The 19,481-nt window shown below is 38.9% G+C and overlaps 1 protein-coding gene and 3 non-coding genes across 5 annotated transcripts in view; all 4 read right to left on the bottom strand.

Annotated features, from left to right (window-relative positions):
- itgb2 (integrin, beta 2) overlaps nucleotides 1-1,166 on the bottom strand; it is a 33,269-nt gene extending 32,103 nt beyond the window's left edge. Inside the window, exon 1 of one of the 2 annotated variants that reach the window (XM_031289613.2) lies at nucleotides 1,049-1,166. The gene's annotated coding sequence lies outside the window, so the exon portion shown is untranslated. The remainder of the gene's footprint in view (nucleotides 1-1,048) is intronic. The other variant, XM_031289612.2, reaches the window with a different exon arrangement.
- Nucleotides 1,167-13,501: 12,335 nt separating this feature from the next.
- On the bottom strand, nucleotides 13,502-13,583 carry trnal-aag. Its single transcript has one exon. It is a non-coding gene; the product is annotated as a tRNA-Leu (tRNA).
- Nucleotides 13,584-16,084: 2,501 nt separating this feature from the next.
- Nucleotides 16,085-16,166, bottom strand: trnal-aag. The gene has a single exon. It is a non-coding gene; the product is annotated as a tRNA-Leu (tRNA).
- Nucleotides 16,167-18,667: 2,501 nt separating this feature from the next.
- Nucleotides 18,668-18,749, bottom strand: trnal-aag. Its single transcript has one exon. It is a non-coding gene; the product is annotated as a tRNA-Leu (tRNA).
- Nucleotides 18,750-19,481: the final 732 nt, after the last annotated feature.

The following is a 19,481-nucleotide window of genomic DNA, read 5'->3' as shown; positions in this document are numbered from 1 at the left end:
TTGTCAGCTAACATAATGTCATGATGGACTAACTGACCAACTGACTGACTCCTAACTTCTGACTTCTGACTTCAGGCCTCAACGCCAACAGCTGTTTTCACAGAGACGAGACTCTAGCGCACCTTAGATAGTCCTGCTTCTAGCTCAAAAACCTTGACTACTATTGCTAAACGTTTAATACTGTGACAGATATCATGACACCCTGCTGAACATCCTGTGCAAGAATGGTGTGTGTTGTGTAAGAAATGTGAGGACAGTAGCTGTCTGAAAAGGGCCTGTTTCTGTACTCCTCCTGGTATTTCTGGTATGATTTAATACAGGAGGCAGTGTGGCAGTTTGTGGACACCGCTTCACTTGGAAGCTCACTGTGCCTCATGTGAAAGTCTGTTTGCCTCCCTAAGTACATTGTTAGAAATACACGGCATTGTACATTTTTCTCCTTACATTTTTTTTTGACCAAAATGTAGAAATATTTGTGCTGGTTGCAGACATGTAACTATGGAGTTCACCAGACTTAAACTTTAGGCTCTGACAAATAGGATAGATTTACTTTGCTGTTTAACATGAAAGTGAAAGGGGATTCTTTATCTTATCAAAGCTCATTTGTACGTGTAATATGATGTGATGTAGGAGAAATGAGTTCATAGTTAATAATTCTTTCACATAATATAGTTAAACAGGATTCAGATATCAAATAGAGAATAAATGAGAAAATGCTATCTCTGTCTTGGTCAGTATTTTAATTCAGTCCACTTCCTCTCAGAAACAAGAAGCTTGTCTTCCCCAATATGACTCCAAAACTAGTCGTGTCGCAAAGACAATTGTTTCATATTCCTGTAGTCTGCTTAATAAAATAGACTTCTTCACAAAATGTTTGATGATGATGGCAAATACAGTTTCTTTTGTATCTCATCAGACGTGGTTTGAAACACATCACCATGTAAGAACTTTAAAAATTTAAAAATTTAAAAAAGAATAAGTGAAGCGTTTAAGAGTAAGAAAACATATTTCTTTCCTAGCAAACTATTTAGTGATAAAGCAACCTTACCAGTACCAGGAAGACGTGTGTCGTTGACAGCTGTGCAGAGGTATATCTGGATGGAGCGACAGCACCCACAAGCCAGGAAGTGTGAAGCAACCAAACAGTGTGTTAAGTAACATAACAGGAAGGGGTGTCACACATAGTGATGTTTAAAAAAACGGGTCATTACACAGGCAGCCCCAGACACATGATCTTTTTTTAATGTTCTTATTCAAGGAAAATGGAAAAAGTCAGATTTATTTTATTTACCAATGTGGACTGTATCCCACAATAATTTGAAATAAAATATTCTTAAAGAGCTTTCAACCACAGCTCAACATCTTCTTCAACAAGTGGAGCTGGTGCCATTACGTGAGCTCAGAGTCAGCTGATAATGTTCAAGTGATCATGTTTGACCATAGATTATTTCATTGTAATTATATATATACTGTATACTGTATATATATATATATATATATATATATATATATATATATATATATATATATATATACAGTCATGTGAACAAATTAGGACACCCATGCTAAAGTTGACTAAAAAGAGGAATAAAAAAATCATCTTTTGTTCTTCTTTAAAATACAGGGGGCATAAGTAAGTACACCCCTATGTTAAATTCCCATAGAGGCAGGCAGATTTTTACTTTTAAAGGCCAGTTATTTCATGCATCCTGATAAAGTTCCCTTGGCCTTTGCAATTAAAATAGCCCCACATCATCACATCCCCTTCACCATACCTAGAGATTGGCATGGTTTTATTTCAGTTAGCCTAATAGCTGGTTTGATTTGCATTGAGAGATGATTTTATGGAAAGTACCCCATGCCAATCTCTAGGTATGGTGAATGGTATATATATATATATATATATATATATATATATATATATATATATATATATATATATATTAGGGCTGTCAAAATAACGCGTTCATTTCGATTAATTAATCTGAGAAAAAATAACGCGTTAAAAAAAATAACGCAGATTAACGCAGATTAATCCATTCCAAATTGACGTTTGACCCGGAGCCGTTCTAGCCACCATTCGACTGTAAAATGAAGGAGGGAGACGAGAATGCGCTGCCTGGATTATTAACTGGAACATTTACTTGTAAAAATCTTCTTCCTGCCAACCCTGGCTACCGAAATCTGGTGCCACTGATATGTCTGCACTTCTCTCTGATGCTCTGAAACAGACGATAGGCAACACAAACACCGCTGCACGGGACGCTAGTTAACACTACTCGACAGCAGCTAACGTTAGCCTACCGCTAGCTAGTTAACACTATACTCGACAGCAGCTAACGTTAGCCTACCGCTAGCTAGTTAACACTATACTCGACAGCAGCTTACGCTAGCCTACCGCTAGCTAGTAGCTGGATTAAACACGGTTACAATGCTGACAGCTAACGCTGAACGGTGTAAAGTGTGACTGTGTTTTACTGTAGAGGACTGTGACTCAACAGCGGGATGTAACAATCTGCAGCTGCCGAGCTGCCGTCGGAAAAACAACACAGACGGTGCGCTCAATGAAACTGGTAAACTACAGCTTCGTGGTGCATTTGAAGTTATTGTAAATGTCCTTGGTGGTTGTTTTTGTCGTTCAACAGCAATTTACTAGTGAAATAAGTTATTGTTATTGTTATACATTATTATTGAATCATTTAATTTTGACCATATGGCCTTAGCAATAAACAAGCCGTTCTTTAATGTCACCAACTGTTGTTTAGTACCCTTTGTTTTCTTTTCTTTTTTTACTTTCTTAAAAAGCATCGGTTCAGGCACTGTTAATTATGTATGCGATTAATTTCGATTAATTAATCACAGTCTGTAATTAATTAGATAAATTTTTTTAATCGATTGACAGCCCTAATATATATATATATATATATATATATATATATATATATATATATATATATATATATATATATGTATATATATATATATATATATAAATAAAATAAATAATTATAAATTATAAATAATAAAAATTTTAAACTGTTGTTTTTGTCACGAGTACTTTCACACAAAACGCAAATATTACGCGGCGATAAAGCAAACTGTTTTTTTCAAAAAGAAGTTGATTTTCCTGAGCTCTCCCAACGGGAATGAAGACATCAACCAATTACGTTGTGTTGTTTACTTATGAGGATCATCATACAACTACATGGGGGCTGCTGTCCCAACCACAGACTGTACAGACGGAAAACTTTATTACTCCTTTCAACCTCGACAAACACATCTCCTTTTGTATATTCATTAAGACTTCACTGATTTACCACAATCAAAGCAGTTTGTCAGAATGCAGGTGGAGACATTTCACTTTGGACACTTGCCAGAAGTGTCCAAAGTGAAATGTCATCTGTTGCCACAACAGATGCTTTGTCACATGGAAATGTGAATATAGATAGAAGGTATATAGAAATGCTACATATCTAAAGCATTGTAAGTAGCAGAGGATGGTTTTGATCCATCGACCTCTGGGTTATGGTAGTGATGGCCAAATGAAGCTTAATGAAGCTTCACGAACCATTTTCTTTATTTCCTGAGCCCACTAGATGGCGCTCTCTGTTCAACAAAGGGTTGAAACCACACTGAGTTACCATTCCTTGAGCCTTTTTCTTTAAACCAAGAGCGCAATCTAGTGGGCTCAGAAAATAAGGAAAATGGTTCACAAAGCTTCATGAAGCTTTATTTGGCCATCACTAGTTTAAGTTTAGTTAGTTTAACCAAAAAAACAATTAACAATTACACCAGAAGGCAATCAAGCTTTATGGAAAGCATTTACAACAATTGCTTGTTTGCAAATAGATAAACAAAGATGTCTTGAAGGATCTCAAAGATGTGATTAATCTTAGTGACCCAGGCAAGCTATTCCAATCGAATGGAGCTTTAAATTTAAATGAGCGCCTGCCACTTTCTTTGAAAATGCGAGGCACATTAAAGGATAAGAAGTCAGTGTGTCTCAAACTATAAATTGTTTGGTACGGTGTTAGATATTGTTTCAAATAAAGTGGATAGTTAATATGCATTTGAAAATATGCATTTGAAAATAATCTGAAACCAGTGAAACTGTCTCCTAGAGTTAGGTGACAAGATATTCAATGAGGAATACAGGACACAATGATGTGTTCTGTAGGGGCATCGCAACACAAATCTACAGATACTATTAAAAACAACAGTCAGAGGCTTAAGATTGGTCTCAGTAGTGTTCTGATATACTGCATCAGTGTAGTCTATAATTGGAAATAGTAGTTGTTTCACAATTCTTAACCTTATCAGCTGTGTAAAACAATTGTTAGAGCGATACAACATCCTTAGTATGCGATTTAACTTTCTTACAATAGTGTTTATGTGTACTTTGAAGGAGAGTTGAGAGTCAAGCCAAAGGCCAAGGTATTTATATTCATCTACTCTCCCAAGAGGGGTGCCATCTAAGAAGTTAATTAACAGGTTAGTCTGATTCAAGGCAGCAGGTCTTGTTGGGAAAAGCATGCAGTATGATTTTTTCTTATTCAACAGAAGATCATTACATTGGAGCCTTTTGAATTGTTTTGAAATCATATTGAAGATTGTTCTGTATCTTAGATACCATAGTATGAGAAGTATATATCACTGTGTCATCAGCGTATAAATGTATAGAACAATCGGAACAAACTTGGGGGTGATCATTGACGAAGATTGAGAATAAGAGAGGCCCCAACGATGATCCTTGAGGGACACCTTTTTCCATAATAGAAAAGTAAAAAGCCAATAGTTTATTAATACAAGTTATCAACACATTTCACTCCTTGCCACATTTTTCTAGCATAATTTATCTTATGATATTGTAACCAGCAGCAAATGAGCAGGTTAAGGTCTGTGTGTGTATGGGCCGAGCATTTACCTGGGCTCAAGCTGTGAGCAACTCCTTTGTGTATTCACTGTAAAGAGCCAGTACCCCTCCCACTACCAACAATGTTCCCAAAGCAGTAGGACGTACATTTTAGATTGTAAATGAACTGTCCAGAAACAATGGAGCAGGTGATAGGTACATATCTAAGACTTTGCTGATTAACCTCAAGTGATCAAAGCAGTTTGTCAGAATGCAGGTGGAGACATTTCACTTTGGACACTTGTGGCAACAGATGCTTTGTCACATGGAAATGTGAACATAGATAGAAGGGATATAGAAATCCTACCCAAACTGAAGCCTTGTAAGAAGCAGAAGATGCTTTCGATCCATGAACCTCTGGGTTATGGGCCCAGCACGCTTCGGCTGCGCCACTCTGCTCTGCTTTTCAGGACAAGGGGCTTGAAAATGTGTGGTTCATCTAATATGGGAATGTTTGGGAACCTGTGGCAACCAAGATTTCAGTAGCTTACAAAGTTAAGCATTTGATGGACCTTGCAATAATCTTTTTGTGAGTTTCCTGATTTCCTCCTAGAGTCTTGAGGGGTGTACACTGAAGCAATAAATAGTGAAGACATTTCACTTAGGACAAACTTGTGTCAGTGGATGCTAAATCTACTAAACATGGCAATGTGATCAATTCAATTATTATTAGCAGAGGACTAGTTTCAATCGATCGACCTCTGGTTTAGGAATGTTTTCCACTCCATAATAAATGCTTATTATAACATTGACACTAGTGGCAATACATGCATATTTCACATTGAACACTTGTGATTGTGTGGTCTTTTTAAAAAAGGGAAAAAAGGGCAATGTGAGTACAGATATAAATGAAGAGTCTGCAAGGAGGTTACCAAGTTGCCACTTATCATTTCAGTTTCTCAGACAAGTTCAACAAGCTATGTTATAAGATTCTGTAAAGCTATAGTTATTTCAGGCCATAAAGTCAGTGTGTTTTACCATACTTTCTGAATGGCAGTGGTGGGATTTGAACCACGCTCCTGAGAGACTGGAGCTTAATCCAGCGCCTTAGACCGCTCGGCCACACTACCTGTGTGCTTTTAGCCCTCCGCAAGTGGACACACAGGGATCGTAACTGACGGTCCGCTTGTCATGTCAGTGCAATAAAACCTTCGCAGTATATATTTTTTTCAATTTATTTATTTTACGAGGATACCTCTTGAGATGTGTCATCTCATTTGCGAGAGGGTCCTCGGTAGGACTGGACAGTACAAGACAAGACCATTACAGTACAACATACACATTCACTCACATACTAACCTCCCCCACCCCTGCCCAGACATCGCCAGAATGATCATTACAAATATATAGAGAGTAATAAGAACAAAAGAGAGAAATACCGGAAACTGAAAAGAGAGAGAAAACAATGAAAAATCAGATAACCAAAAAAACAATTAACAATTACACCAGAAGGCATCAAGCATTATGGAAAGCATTTACAACAATTGCTGTGTTGCACTAGATAAACAAAGATGTCTTGAAGGATCTCAAAGATGTGATTAATCTTAGTGACCCAGGCAAGCTATTCCAATCGAATGGAGCTTTAAATTTAAATGAACGCCTGCCACTTTCTTTGAAAATGCGAGGCACATTAAAGATAAGAAGTCAGTGTGTCTCAAACTATAAATTGTTTGGTACGGTTAGATATTGTTTCAAATAAGTGGATAGATAATATGCATTGAAAAGATGCAGTTGAAAATAATCTGAAACCAGGAACACTGGCTCATAGGGAGGTGACTAAGATATCAACGGAGGAATCCAGGACACAATGAGGTGTTCTGTAGGCATCGCAACACAATTCTACAGATACTATAAAAACACCAGTCAGCGCTAGATGGTCGCAGTAGTGGTCTGATATACTGCATCAGTGATCGTCTATAATTGAAATAGTAGTTGTTTCACAATTCTTAACCTGATCAGCGGTGTAAACACATGGTCAGAGCGATACAACATCCTTAGTGGCGCTGATAACGTGTCTTACAATCGTGTTTCTGTGTACTGAAGGAGAGGTTGAGAGTCAAGCCAAAGGCAAGGTATTGATATCAGCTACTCTCCAAGAGGGGTGCCATCTAGAAGTTAATTCAAAGGTTAGTCTGGGAGTCAAGGCAGCAGGTCTTGATTGGCGGGAAAACAGCATGCAGTATGAGTTTTTCTTATTCAATAGCGAGCTCATTACATGGAGCATTTGTTTGAATGTTGTGAAATCATATTGAGAGATGTTCTGTATCTAGACCATAGTATGAGACGTATATATCACTGTGTCATCAGCGTATAAATGATAGCAACACTCGAACAACTGAGATCAGTGACGAGATTGAGAATAAGAGAGGCCCCACGATGATCCGTGAGACACCTTTTTCCGTAATAGAAAAGACAAGCCAATAGTTATGAATACAAGTTATCAACACCATGTCACTCCTGCCACATTTTTTGCGAGCCTATTTATCTTATGATACTTGTCACCAGAGCAGCACACGAGCTAGGTTAGGTCGTGTGGTTGGCCGAGCAGTACCTGGGATCTCAAGCTGTGAGCACTCCTTTGTGTATGGCACTGTAAGAGCCGTACACCTCCACTACCAACATTGTTCCCAGCAGTAGGACGCTACATTTTTAGATTGGAAATGAACTGATCCAGAAACAATGAGCAGGTGATAGGTACATATCTAGACTTTGCTGATAACCTCAATGGAATGATCAAAGCCGTTTGTCAGAATGCAGGTGAGACCTTTCACTTTGACACTTGTGGCAACAGATGCTTCGTCACACGAAATGTGAGCATAGATAGAAGGGATCTAGAAATCCACCCAACTGGAAGCTTGTACGAAGCCGAAGATGCTTTCGATCCCATGAACCTCTGGGTTGTATGGCACCAGCACGCGTCGCTGCGCCCCTGTCTAGCTCTGCTTCTTCAGACAAGGGCTTGACAAAGCGTGTGGTCATCTATATGGGACTGTTGGGAACCTGTGGACAACCACGGATTTCAGTAGCTTACAAAGTCTACGCATCTTTGATGGACCTTGCGCATAATCCTTTTTTGTGAGTTTCCTGATTTCCTCCTCGAGTCGTGATGGTGTACGTACAATGAAGCATATACATAGTGAAGACATGTCACTAGACAAACTTGTGTCAGTGGATGCTAAATCTACTAACAACTGGCAATGTGATCAATATCAATTATATTAGCAGAGGCTGAGTTTCAATCGATCGACCCTGGTTTAGGGATGTTTCCACTCCAGTCACATGCTTATATATACACATTGGGGACACTCAGTGGCATAGACATGCCTATTCACATAGACACTTGTGATGTGTGGTCGTTTGAAAAAGGAAAAGGGCAATGTGAGTCCAGACTATCAATGAAAGAGTCTGCAAGGAGGTTACCAAGTTGCCACTTAGCAGTTTCAGTGCTTCAGACAAGATGCAATCAAGCGATGATAGATTCTGTAAGGCTGATAGTTATTTCAGGCCATAAAGTCCGTGTTTTCCCATACTTCGTGTAACTGGCAAGTGACTTTGACCACGCCTCCTGACGACGAGGAGCCTTAAAGCAGCGCCTTAGACGCGCTCGCCACACGACCTGTGTGCTGTGTAGCTCCGCAAGTGCGACATCACAGGATCGTTAACACTGACGTCCGCTTGTCATGTCAGTGCAATAAAACCTTCGCAGTATCGATTTTTTCAAGTTTATTGATTTACGAGGATACCTCTGGAGATGTAGTCATCTCATTTTCGAGAGGGTCCTCGTAGGACTGACAGATACAAAGGACAAGACACGACAGTACAACATTACACATCACATCACGAATAACCTCCCCCACACCTGCCCAGCATCGCCAGAATGATCATGACAAAATATAGAGAGAGGAATAAGAACAAAGAGAGAATACCGAAGACAACTGAAACAGAGAGAGAGAAAACATGAGCAGATAACCAAAAAACACATAACATTACACCAGGAAGGCAATCACGCATTATGGAAAGCATTTACAACATTGCCGTTGTTGCAAATAGATAACAAGATGTCTGAAGCTCTCAAAGATGTGATTGACTCTAGTGACCCAGGCACAGCTATGCCAAGCGAATGAGCTTTAAAAGTACTTGAAGACGCCTGCCACGTCCGTTGAACATGCGAGGCACATAAAAGGATAGAGTCAGCTGGTGTCTCACAAAAACTATATTGTTTGGTACGGTGTAGCTCATGTTTCAAAAATAAATTAAAGTGGCTAGTAATATTGCACTTGAAAATAGGCAGTTGAACATAACTGAAACCAGTGAAACGGCTCCTAGCGGGTGAGGTGACAAGATATTCCATGAGGGCATACAGGACACAATGATGTGTTCTGTAGGGGCCTCGCAACACAAATCTACACAGGGATACTATTAAAAACACCAGTCCGAGCTAAGAGTGGCTCTCAGAGTGTTCTGAGAAACTGCATCAGTGTAGTCTATAATTGAAATAGAGTTGTTTCACATTGCTTAACCTATCAGCTGTGGAGAAAACAATTGTGAGAGCGATACCACATCCTTAGTCTGCGATTTAACTTGCTTCCAATAGTGTTGTATGTGTAACGTCTGAGGAGAGTGGAGAGGCCACCAAGGCCAAGTATTTATATTCAGTCTACATCTCCAAGGGTGCCATCTAAGAGTAATAACAGGTAGTCTGATTCCAGCAGCAGGTCTGGTTGGAAAAGCAGGCGTATGATTTTTTCTGAATCAATAGAAGATCATTACTGTGGAGCATTTTGAATTGTTTTGAAATCATGATTGAAGACGGGGTCTGTATCTTAGAGCCATAGAGTATGAGAGTATATACACTGTGTCATGAGCGTTATAAATGTATAGAACAATCGAACACACTGTGGGGAGATCATGACGAAGATTGAGACTAAGAGAGGGCGCAACGATGATCCTTGAGGACACCTTTTTCATAATAGAAAAGTAAACAGCACATAGTTTATTATACATAGTTATCACACAGTTCACTCCTTGCCACATTGTTCTAGCCTACTTTCTATGATCTTGAACCAGCCAGCAATGAGCGGTGGTTAAGGTCTGATGTCGGTAGGGCCGAGCATGATTCATGGGCTCAAGCGTGTGAGCAACGTCCTTTGTGTATTCACGTAAGAGCCAGTACCCTCCACTACCAACATGTTCCCAACGCAGTAGGACGTACATTTTAGATGTAATGAACTGTCCAGAACAATGGAGCAGGTGATAGGTACATATCTAAGACTTTGCTGATTACCTCAAGTGATCAAGCAGTTGTCAGAATGCAGGGGAGACATTTCACTTTGGACAACTTGTGGCAACAGATGCTTTGTCACATGGAAATGTGACATAGATAGAAGGCGTATAGAAATCCTACCAAACTGAAGCCTGTAAGAAGCAGAAGATGCTTCGATCCAGAACTCTGGGTTATGGGCCAGCACGCTTCGGCGCGCCACTCTGCTCTGCTTTCAGGACAAGGGGCTTGAAATGTGTGGTTCATCTAATATGGGAATGTTGGAACCTGTGGCAACCAAGATTCAGTAGCTACAAAGTTAGCATTTGATGGACCTTGCAATAATCTTTTTGTGAGTTCCTGATTCATCCTAGAGTCTGAGGGTGTACACTGAAGCAATAAATAGTGAAAGACATTCACTTAGGACAAACTTGTGTCAGTGGATGCTAAATCTACTAAAAACATGCAATGTGATCAAATCAATATATTAGCAGAGGATAGTTTCAATCGATCGACCTCTGGTTTGGAAGTTTTCCACCCATAAAATGCTTATTATAAATGGACACTAGTGCACTACATGCATATTTCACATTGAACACTTGTGATTGTGTGGTCTTTTTAAAAAGGGCAAAAGGGCAATGTGAGTACAGATATAAATGAAAGAGTCTGCAAGGAGGTTACCAAGTGCCACTATCATTTCAGTTTCTTCAGACAAGTCAACAAGCTATGTTATAAGATTCTGTAAAGCTATAGTTATTTCAGGCATAAAGTCAGTTGTTTTACCATACTTCTGAAATGGCAGTGTGGATTTGAACCACGCCTCGGAGAGACTGGGACCTTAATCCAGCGCCTTAGACCGCTCGGCCACACTACCTGTGTGCTTTTAGCCCCGCAAGTGGACACACAGGGATCGTAACTGACGGTCGCTTGTTCATGTCAGTGCATAAACCTTCGCAGTATATATTTTTTCAATTTAATTATTTACGAGAATACCTCTTGAGAGTGTCCATCTCATTTTCGAGAGGGTCCTCGGTAGGACTGGACAGTACAAGGACAAGACATTACAGTACAACATACACATCACTCACATACTAACTCCCCCACCCTGCCCAGACATCGCCAGAATGATCATTACAAATATATAGAGAGTAATAAGAACAAAAGAGAGCAATACCGGAAAACTGAAAGAGAGAGAGAAACCATGAAAATTCAGATAACCAAAAAAAACAATTAACAATTACACCAGAAGGCAATCAGCATTATGGAAAGCATTACAACAATGCTTGTTGGCAAATAGATAAACAAAGATGTCTGAAGGATCTCAAAGAGTGATTAATCTTAGTGACCAGGCAAGCTATCCAATCGAATGGAGCTTTAAATTTAAATGAACGCCTGCCACTTTCTTGAAATGCGAGGCACATTAAAGGATAAGAAGTCAGTGGTCTCAACTATAAATTGTTTGGTACGGTGTTAGATATGTTTCAAATAAAGGGGATAGTTATATGCATTTGAAAATATGCATTTGAAAATAATCTGAAACCAGTGAAACTGTCTCCTAGGGTTAGGTGACAAGATATTCAATGAGGAATACAGGACACAATGATGTGTTCTGTAGGGGCATCGCAACACAATCTACAGATACTATTAAAACAACAGTCAGAGGCTTAAGATTGTCTCAGTAGTGTTCTGATATACTGCATCAGTGTAGTCTATAATGGAAATAGTAGTTGTTTCACAATTCTTAACCTTATCAGCTGTGTAAAACAATTTGTAGAGCGATACAACATCCTTAGTATGCGATTTAACTTTCTTACAATAGTGTTTATGTGTACTTTGAAGGAGAGATGAGAGTCAAGCACAGGCCAAGGTATGTATATTCATCTACTCTCCCAAGAGGGGTGCCATCTACGAAGTTAATTAACAGGTTAGTCTGATTCAAGGCAGCAGGTCTTGTTGGGAAAGCATGCAGTGATTTTTCTTATTCAAAGAAGATCATTTACATTGGAGCCATTTTTGAATTGTTTTGAAATCATATGAAGATTGTTCTGTATCTTAGATACCATAGTATGAGAAGTATATATCACTGTGTCATCAGCGTATAAATGTATAGAACAATCGGAACAAACTTGGGGGAGATCATTGACGAAGATTGAGAATAAGAGAGGCCCCAACGATGATCCTTGAGGGACACCTTTTCCATAATAGAAAAGTAAAAAGCCAATAGTTTATTAATACAAGTTATCAAACACATTTCACTCCTTGCCACATTTTTCTAGCATAATTATCTTATGATATGTAACCAGCAGCAAATGAGCAGGTTAAGGTCTGTGTGTGTATGGGGCCGAGCATTTACCTGGGCTCAAGCTGTGAGCAACTCCTTTTGTGTATTCACTGTAAAGAGCCAGTACCCCTCCCACTACCAACAATTGTCCCAAAGCAGTAGGACGTACATTTTTAGATGTAAATGAACTGTCCAGAAACAATGGAGCAGGTATGGTACATATCTAAGACTTTGCTGATTACCTCAAGTGATCAAAGCAGTTTGTCAGAATGCAGGTGGAGACATTTCACTTTGGACACTGTGGCAACAGATGCTTTGTCACATGGAAATGTGAACATAGATAGAAGGGATATAGAAATCCTACCAAACTGAAGCCTTGTAAGAAGCAGAAGATGCTTTCGATCCATGAACCTCTGGGTTAGGGGCCCAGCACGCTTCGGCTGCGCCACTCTGCTCTGCTTTTCAGGACAAGGGGCTTGAAATGTGTGGTTCATCTAATATGGGAATGTTTGGGAACCTGTGGCAACCAAGATTTCAGTAGCTTACAAAGTTAAGCATTTGATGGACCTTGCAATAATCTTTTTGTGAGTTTCCTGATTTCCTCCTAGAGTCTTGAGGTTGTACACTGAAGCAATAAATAGTGAAGACATTTCACTTAGGACAAACTTGTGTCAGTGGATGCTAAATCTACTAAAACATGGCAATGTGATCAAATTCAATTATTATTAGCAGAGGATAGTTTCAATCGATCGACCTCTGGTTTAGGAATGTTTTCCACTCCATAATAAATGCTTATTATAACATTGGACACTAGTGGCAATACATGCATATTTCACATTGAACACTTGTGATTGTGTGGTCTTTTTAAAAAAGGGAAAAAGGGCAATGTGAGTACAGATATAAATGAAAGAGTCTGCAAGGAGGTTACCAAGTTGCCACTTATCATTTCAGTTTCTTCAGACAAGTTCAACAAGCTATGTTATAAGATTCTGTAAAGCTATAGTTATTTCAGGCCATAAAGTCAGTTGTTTTACCATACTTTCTGAAATGGCAGTGGTGGGATTTGAACCCACGCCTCCTGAGAGACTGGAGCCTTAATCCAGCGCCTTAGACCGCTCGGCCACACTACCTGTGTGCTTTTAGCCCTCCGCAAGTGGACACACAGGGATCGTAACTGACGGTCCGCTTGTTCATGTCAGTGCAATAAAACCTTCGCAAGTATATATTTTTTTCAATTTATTTATTTTACGAGGAATACCTCTTGAGATGTGTCATCTCATTTTCGAGAGGGTCCTCGGTAGGACTGGACAGTACAAAGGACAAGACATTACAGTACAACATACACATTCACTCACATACTAACCTCCCCCACCCCTGCCCAGACATCGCCAGAATGATCATTACAAAATATATAGAGAGTAATTAAGAACAAAAGAGAGAAATACCGAAAACTGAAAAGAGAGAGAAAACAATGAAAAATCAGATAACCAAAAAAACAATTAACAATTACACCAGAAGGCAATCAAGCTTTATGGAAAGCATTTACAACAATTGCTTGTTTGCAAATAGATAAACAAAGATGTCTTGAAGGATCTCAAAGATGTGATTAATCTTAGTGACCCAGGCAAGCTATTCCAATCGAATGGAGCTTTAAATTTAAATGAGCGCCTGCCACTTTCTTTGAAAATGCGAGGCACATTAAAGGATAAGAAGTCAGTGTGTCTCAAACTATAAATTGTTTGGTACGGTGTTAGATATTGTTTCAAATAAAGTGGATAGTTAATATGCATTTGAAAATATGCATTTGAAAATAATCTGAAACCAGTGAAACTGTCTCCTAGAGTTAGGTGACAAGATATTCAATGAGGAATACAGGACACAATGATGTGTTCTGTAGGGGCATCGCAACACAAATCTACAGATACTATTCAAAACAACAGTCAGAGGCTTAAGATTGGTCTCAGTAGTGTTCTGATATACTGCATCAGTGTAGTCTATAATTGGAAATAGTAGTTGTTTCACAATTCTTAACCTTATCAGCTGTGTAAAACAATTGTTAGAGCGATACAACATCCTTAGTATGCGATTTAACTTTCTTACAATAGTGTTTATGTGTACTTTGAAGGAGAGTTGAGAGTCAAGCCAAAGGCCAAGGTATTTATATTCATCTACTCTCCCAAGAGGGGTGCCATCTAAGAAGTTAATTAACAGGTTAGTCTGATTCAAGGCAGCAGGTCTTGTTGGGAAAAGCATGCAGTATGATTTTTTCTTATTCAACAGAAGATCATTACATTGGAGCCATTTTTGAATTGTTTTGAAATCATATTGAAGATTGTTCTGTATCTTAGATACCATAGTATGAGAAGTATATATCACTGTGTCATCAGCGTATAAATGTATAGAACAATCGGAACAAACTTGGGGGAGATCATTGACGAAGATTGAGAATAAGAGAGGCCCCAACGATGATCCTTGAGGGACACCTTTTTCCATAATAGAAAAGTAAAAAGCCAATAGTTTATTAATACAAGTTATCAACACATTTCACTCCTTGCCACATTTTTCTAGCATAATTTATCTTATGATATTGTAACCAGCAGCAAATGAGCAGGTTAAGGTCTGTGTGTGTATGGGCCGAGCATTTACCTGGGCTCAAGCTGTGAGCAACTCCTTTTGTGTATTCACTGTAAAGAGCCAGTACCCCTCCCACTACCAACAATTGTTCCCAAAGCAGTAGGACGTACATTTTTAGATTGTAAATGAACTGTCCAGAAACAATGGAGCAGGTGATAGGTACATATCTAAGACTTTGCTGATTAACCTCAAGTGATCAAAGCAGTTTGTCAGAATGCAGGTGGAGACATTTCACTTTGGACACTTGTGGCAACAGATGCTTTGTCACATGGAAATGTGAACATAGATAGAAGGGATATAGAAATCCTACCAAACTGAAGCCTTGTAAGAAGCAGAAGATGCTTTCGATCCATGAACCTCTGGGTTATGGGCCCAGCACGCTTCGGCTGCGCCACTCTGCTCTGCTTTTCAGGACAAGGGGCTTGAAAATGTGTGGTTCATCTAATATGGGAATGTTTGGGAACCTGTGGCAACCAAGATTTCAGTAGCTTACAAAGTTAAGCATTTGATGGACCTTGCAATAATCTTTTTTGTGAGTTTCCTGATTTCCTCCTAGAGTCTTGAGGGTGTACACTGAAGCAATAAATAGTGAAGACATTTCACTTAGGACAAACTTGTGTCAGTGGATGCTAAATCTACTAAAACATGGCAATGTGATCAAATTCAATTATTATTAGCAGAGGATAGTTTCAATCGATCGACCTCTGGTTTAGGAATGTTTTCCACTCCATAATAAATGCTTATTATAACATTGGACACTAGTGGCAATACATGCATATTTCACATTGAACACTTGTGATTGTGTGGTCTTTTTAAAAAAGGGAAAAAGGGCAATGTGAGTACAGATATAAATGAAAGAGTCTGCAAGGAGGTTACCAAGTTGCCACTTATCATTTCAGTTTCTTCAGACAAGTTCAACAAGCTATGTTATAAGATTCTGTAAAGCTTATAGTTATTTCAGGCCATAAAGTCAGTTGTTTTACCATACTTTCTGAAATGGCAGTGGTGGGATTTGAACCCACGCCTCCTGAGAGACTGGAGCCTTAATCCAGCGCCTTAGACCGCTCGGCCACACTACCTGTGTGCTTTTAGCCCTCCGCAAGTGGACACACAGGGATCGTAACTGACGGTCCGCTTGTTCATGTCAGTGCAATAAAACCTTCGCAAGTATATATTTTTTTCAATTTATTTATTTTACGAGGAATACCTCTTGAGATGTGTCATCTCATTTTCGAGAGGGTCCTCGGTAGGACTGGACAGTACAAAGGACAAGACATTACAGTACAACATACACATTCACTCACATACTAACCTCCCCCACCCCTGCCCAGACATCGCCAGAATGATCATTACAAAATATATAGAGAGTAATTAAGAACAAAAGAGAGAAATACCGGAAAACTGAAAAGAGAGAGAAAACAATGAAAAATCAGATAACCAAAAAACAATTAACAATTACACCAGAAGGCAATCAAGCATTATGGAAAGCATTTACAACAATTGCTTGTTTGCAAATAGATAAACAAAGATGTCTTGAAGGATCTCAAAGATGTGATTAATCTTAGTGACCCAGGCAAGCTATTCCAATCGAATGGAGCTTTAAATTTAAATGAACGCCTGCCACTTTCTTTGAAAATGCGAGGCACATTAAAGGATAAGAAGTCAGTGTGTCTCAAACTATAAATTGTTTGGTACGGTGTTAGATATTGTTTCAAATAAAGTGGATAGTTAATATGCATTTGAAAATATGCATTTGAAAATAATCTGAAACCAGTGAAACTGTCTCCTAGGGTTAGGTGACAAGATATTCAATGAGGAATACAGGACACAATGATGTGTTCTGTAGGGGCATCGCAACACAAATCTACAGATACTATTAAAAACAACAGTCAGAGGCTTAAGATTGGTCTCAGTAGTGTTCTGATATACTGCATCAGTGTAGTCTATAATTGGAAATAGTAGTTGTTTCACAATTCTTAACCTTATCAGCTGTGTAAAACAATTGTTAGAGCGATACAACATCCTTAGTATGCGATTTAACTTTCTTACAATAGTGTTTATGTGTACTTTGAAGGAGAGTTGAGAGTCAAGCCAAAGGCCAAGGTATTTATATTCATCTACTCTCCCAAGAGGGGTGCCATCTAAGAAGTTAATTAACAGGTTAGTCTGATTCAAGGCAGCAGGTCTTGTTGGGAAAAGCATGCAGTATGATTTTTTCTTATTCAATAGAAGATCATTACATTGGAGCCATTTTTGAATTGTTTTGAAATCATATTGAAGATTGTTCTGTATCTTAGATACCATAGTATGAGAAGTATATATCACTGTGTCATCAGCGTATAAATGTATAGAACAATCGGAACAAACTTGGGGGAGATCATTGACGAAGATTGAGAATAAGAGAGGCCCCAACGATGATCCTTGAGGGACACCTTTTTCCATAATAGAAAAGTAAAAAGCCAATAGTTTATTAATACAAGTTATCAACACATTTCACTCCTTGCCACATTTTTCTAGCATAATTTATCTTATGATATTGTAACCAGCAGCAAATGAGCAGGTTAAGGTCTGTGTGTGTATGGGCCGAGCATTTACCTGGGCTCAAGCTGTGAGCAACTCCTTTTGTGTATTCACTGTAAAGAGCCAGTACCCCTCCCACTACCAACAATTGTTCCCAAAGCAGTAGGACGTACATTTTTAGATTGTAAATGAACTGTCCAGAAACAATGGAGCAGGTGATAGGTACATATCTAAGACTTTGCTGATTAACCTCAAGTGATCAAAGCAGTTTGTCAGAATGCAGGTGGAGACATTTCACTTTGGACACTTGTGGCAACAGATGCTTTGTCACATGGAAATGTGAACATAGATAGAAGGGATATAGAAATCCTACCAAACTGAAGCCTTGTAAGAAGCAGAAGATGCTTTCGATCCATGAACCTCTGGGTTATGGGCCCAGCACGCTTCGGCTGCGCCACTCTGCTCTGCTTTTCAGGACAAGGGGCTTGAAAATGTGTGGTTCATCTAATATGGGAATGTTTGGGAACCTGTGGCAACCAAGATTTCAGTAGCTTACAAAGTTAAGCATTTGATGGACCTTGCAATAATCTTTTTTGTGAGTTTCCTGATTTCCTCCTAGAGTCTTGAGGGTGTACACTGAAGCAATAAATAGTGAAGACATTTCACTTAGGACAAACTTGTGTCAGTGGATGCTAAATCTACTAAAACATGGCAATGTGATCAAATTCAATTATTATTAGCAGAGGATAGTTTCAATCGATCGACCTCTGGTTTAGGAATGTTTTCCACTCCATAATAAATGCTTATTATAACATTGGACACTAGTGGCAATACATGCATATTTCACATTGAACACTTGTGATTGTGTGGTCTTTTTAAAAAAGGGAAAAAGGGCAATGTGAGTACAGATATAAATGAAAGAGTCTGCAAGGAGGTTACCAAGTTGCCACTTATCATTTCAGTTTCTTCAGACAAGTTCAACAAGCTATGTTATAAGATTCTGTAAAGCTTATAGTTATTTCAGGCCATAAAGTCAGTTGTTTTACCATACTTTCTGAAATGGCAGTGGTGGGATTTGAACCCACGCCTCCTGAGAGACTGGAGCCTTAATCCAGCGCCTTAGACCGCTCGGCCACACTACCTGTGTGCTTTTAGCCCTCCGCAAGTGGACACACAGGGATCGTAACTGACGGTCCGCTTGTTCATGTCAGTGCAATAAAACCTTCGCAAGTATATATTTTTTTCAATTTATTTATTTTACGAGGAATACCTCTTGAGATGTGTCATCTCATTTTCGAGAGGGTCCTCGGTAGGACTGGACAGTACAAAGGACAAGACATTACAGTACAACATACACATTCACTCACATACTAACCTCCCCCACCCCTGCCCAGACATCGCCAGAATGATCATTACAAAATATATAGAGAGTAATTAAGAACAAAAGAGAGAAATACCGGAAAACTGAAAAGAGAGAGAAAACAATGAAAAATCAGATAACCAAAAAAACAATTAACAATTACACCAGAAGGCAATCAAGCATTATGGAAAGCATTTACAACAATTGCTTGTTTGCAAATAGATAAACAAAGATGTCTTGAAGGATCTCAAAGATGTGATTAATCTTAGTGACCCAGGCAAGCTATTCCAATCGAATGGAGCTTTAAATTTAAATGAACGCCTGCCACTTTCTTTGAAAATGCGAGGCACATTAAAGGATAAGAAGTCAGTGTGTCTCAAACTATAAATTGTTTGGTACGGTGTTAGATATTGTTTCAAATAAAGTGGATAGTTAATATGCATTTGAAAATATGCATTTGAAAATAATCTGAAACCAGTGAAACTGTCTCCTAGGGTTAGGTGACAAGATATTC

This window comes from Sander lucioperca, chromosome 8 (assembly GCF_008315115.2).
Source record: "Sander lucioperca isolate FBNREF2018 chromosome 8, SLUC_FBN_1.2, whole genome shotgun sequence".
NCBI lineage: Eukaryota > Metazoa > Chordata > Actinopteri > Perciformes > Percidae > Sander > Sander lucioperca.
Note: the sequence above shows the minus strand (reverse complement) of the source record. Positions and strands in the feature narration are given on the sequence as shown.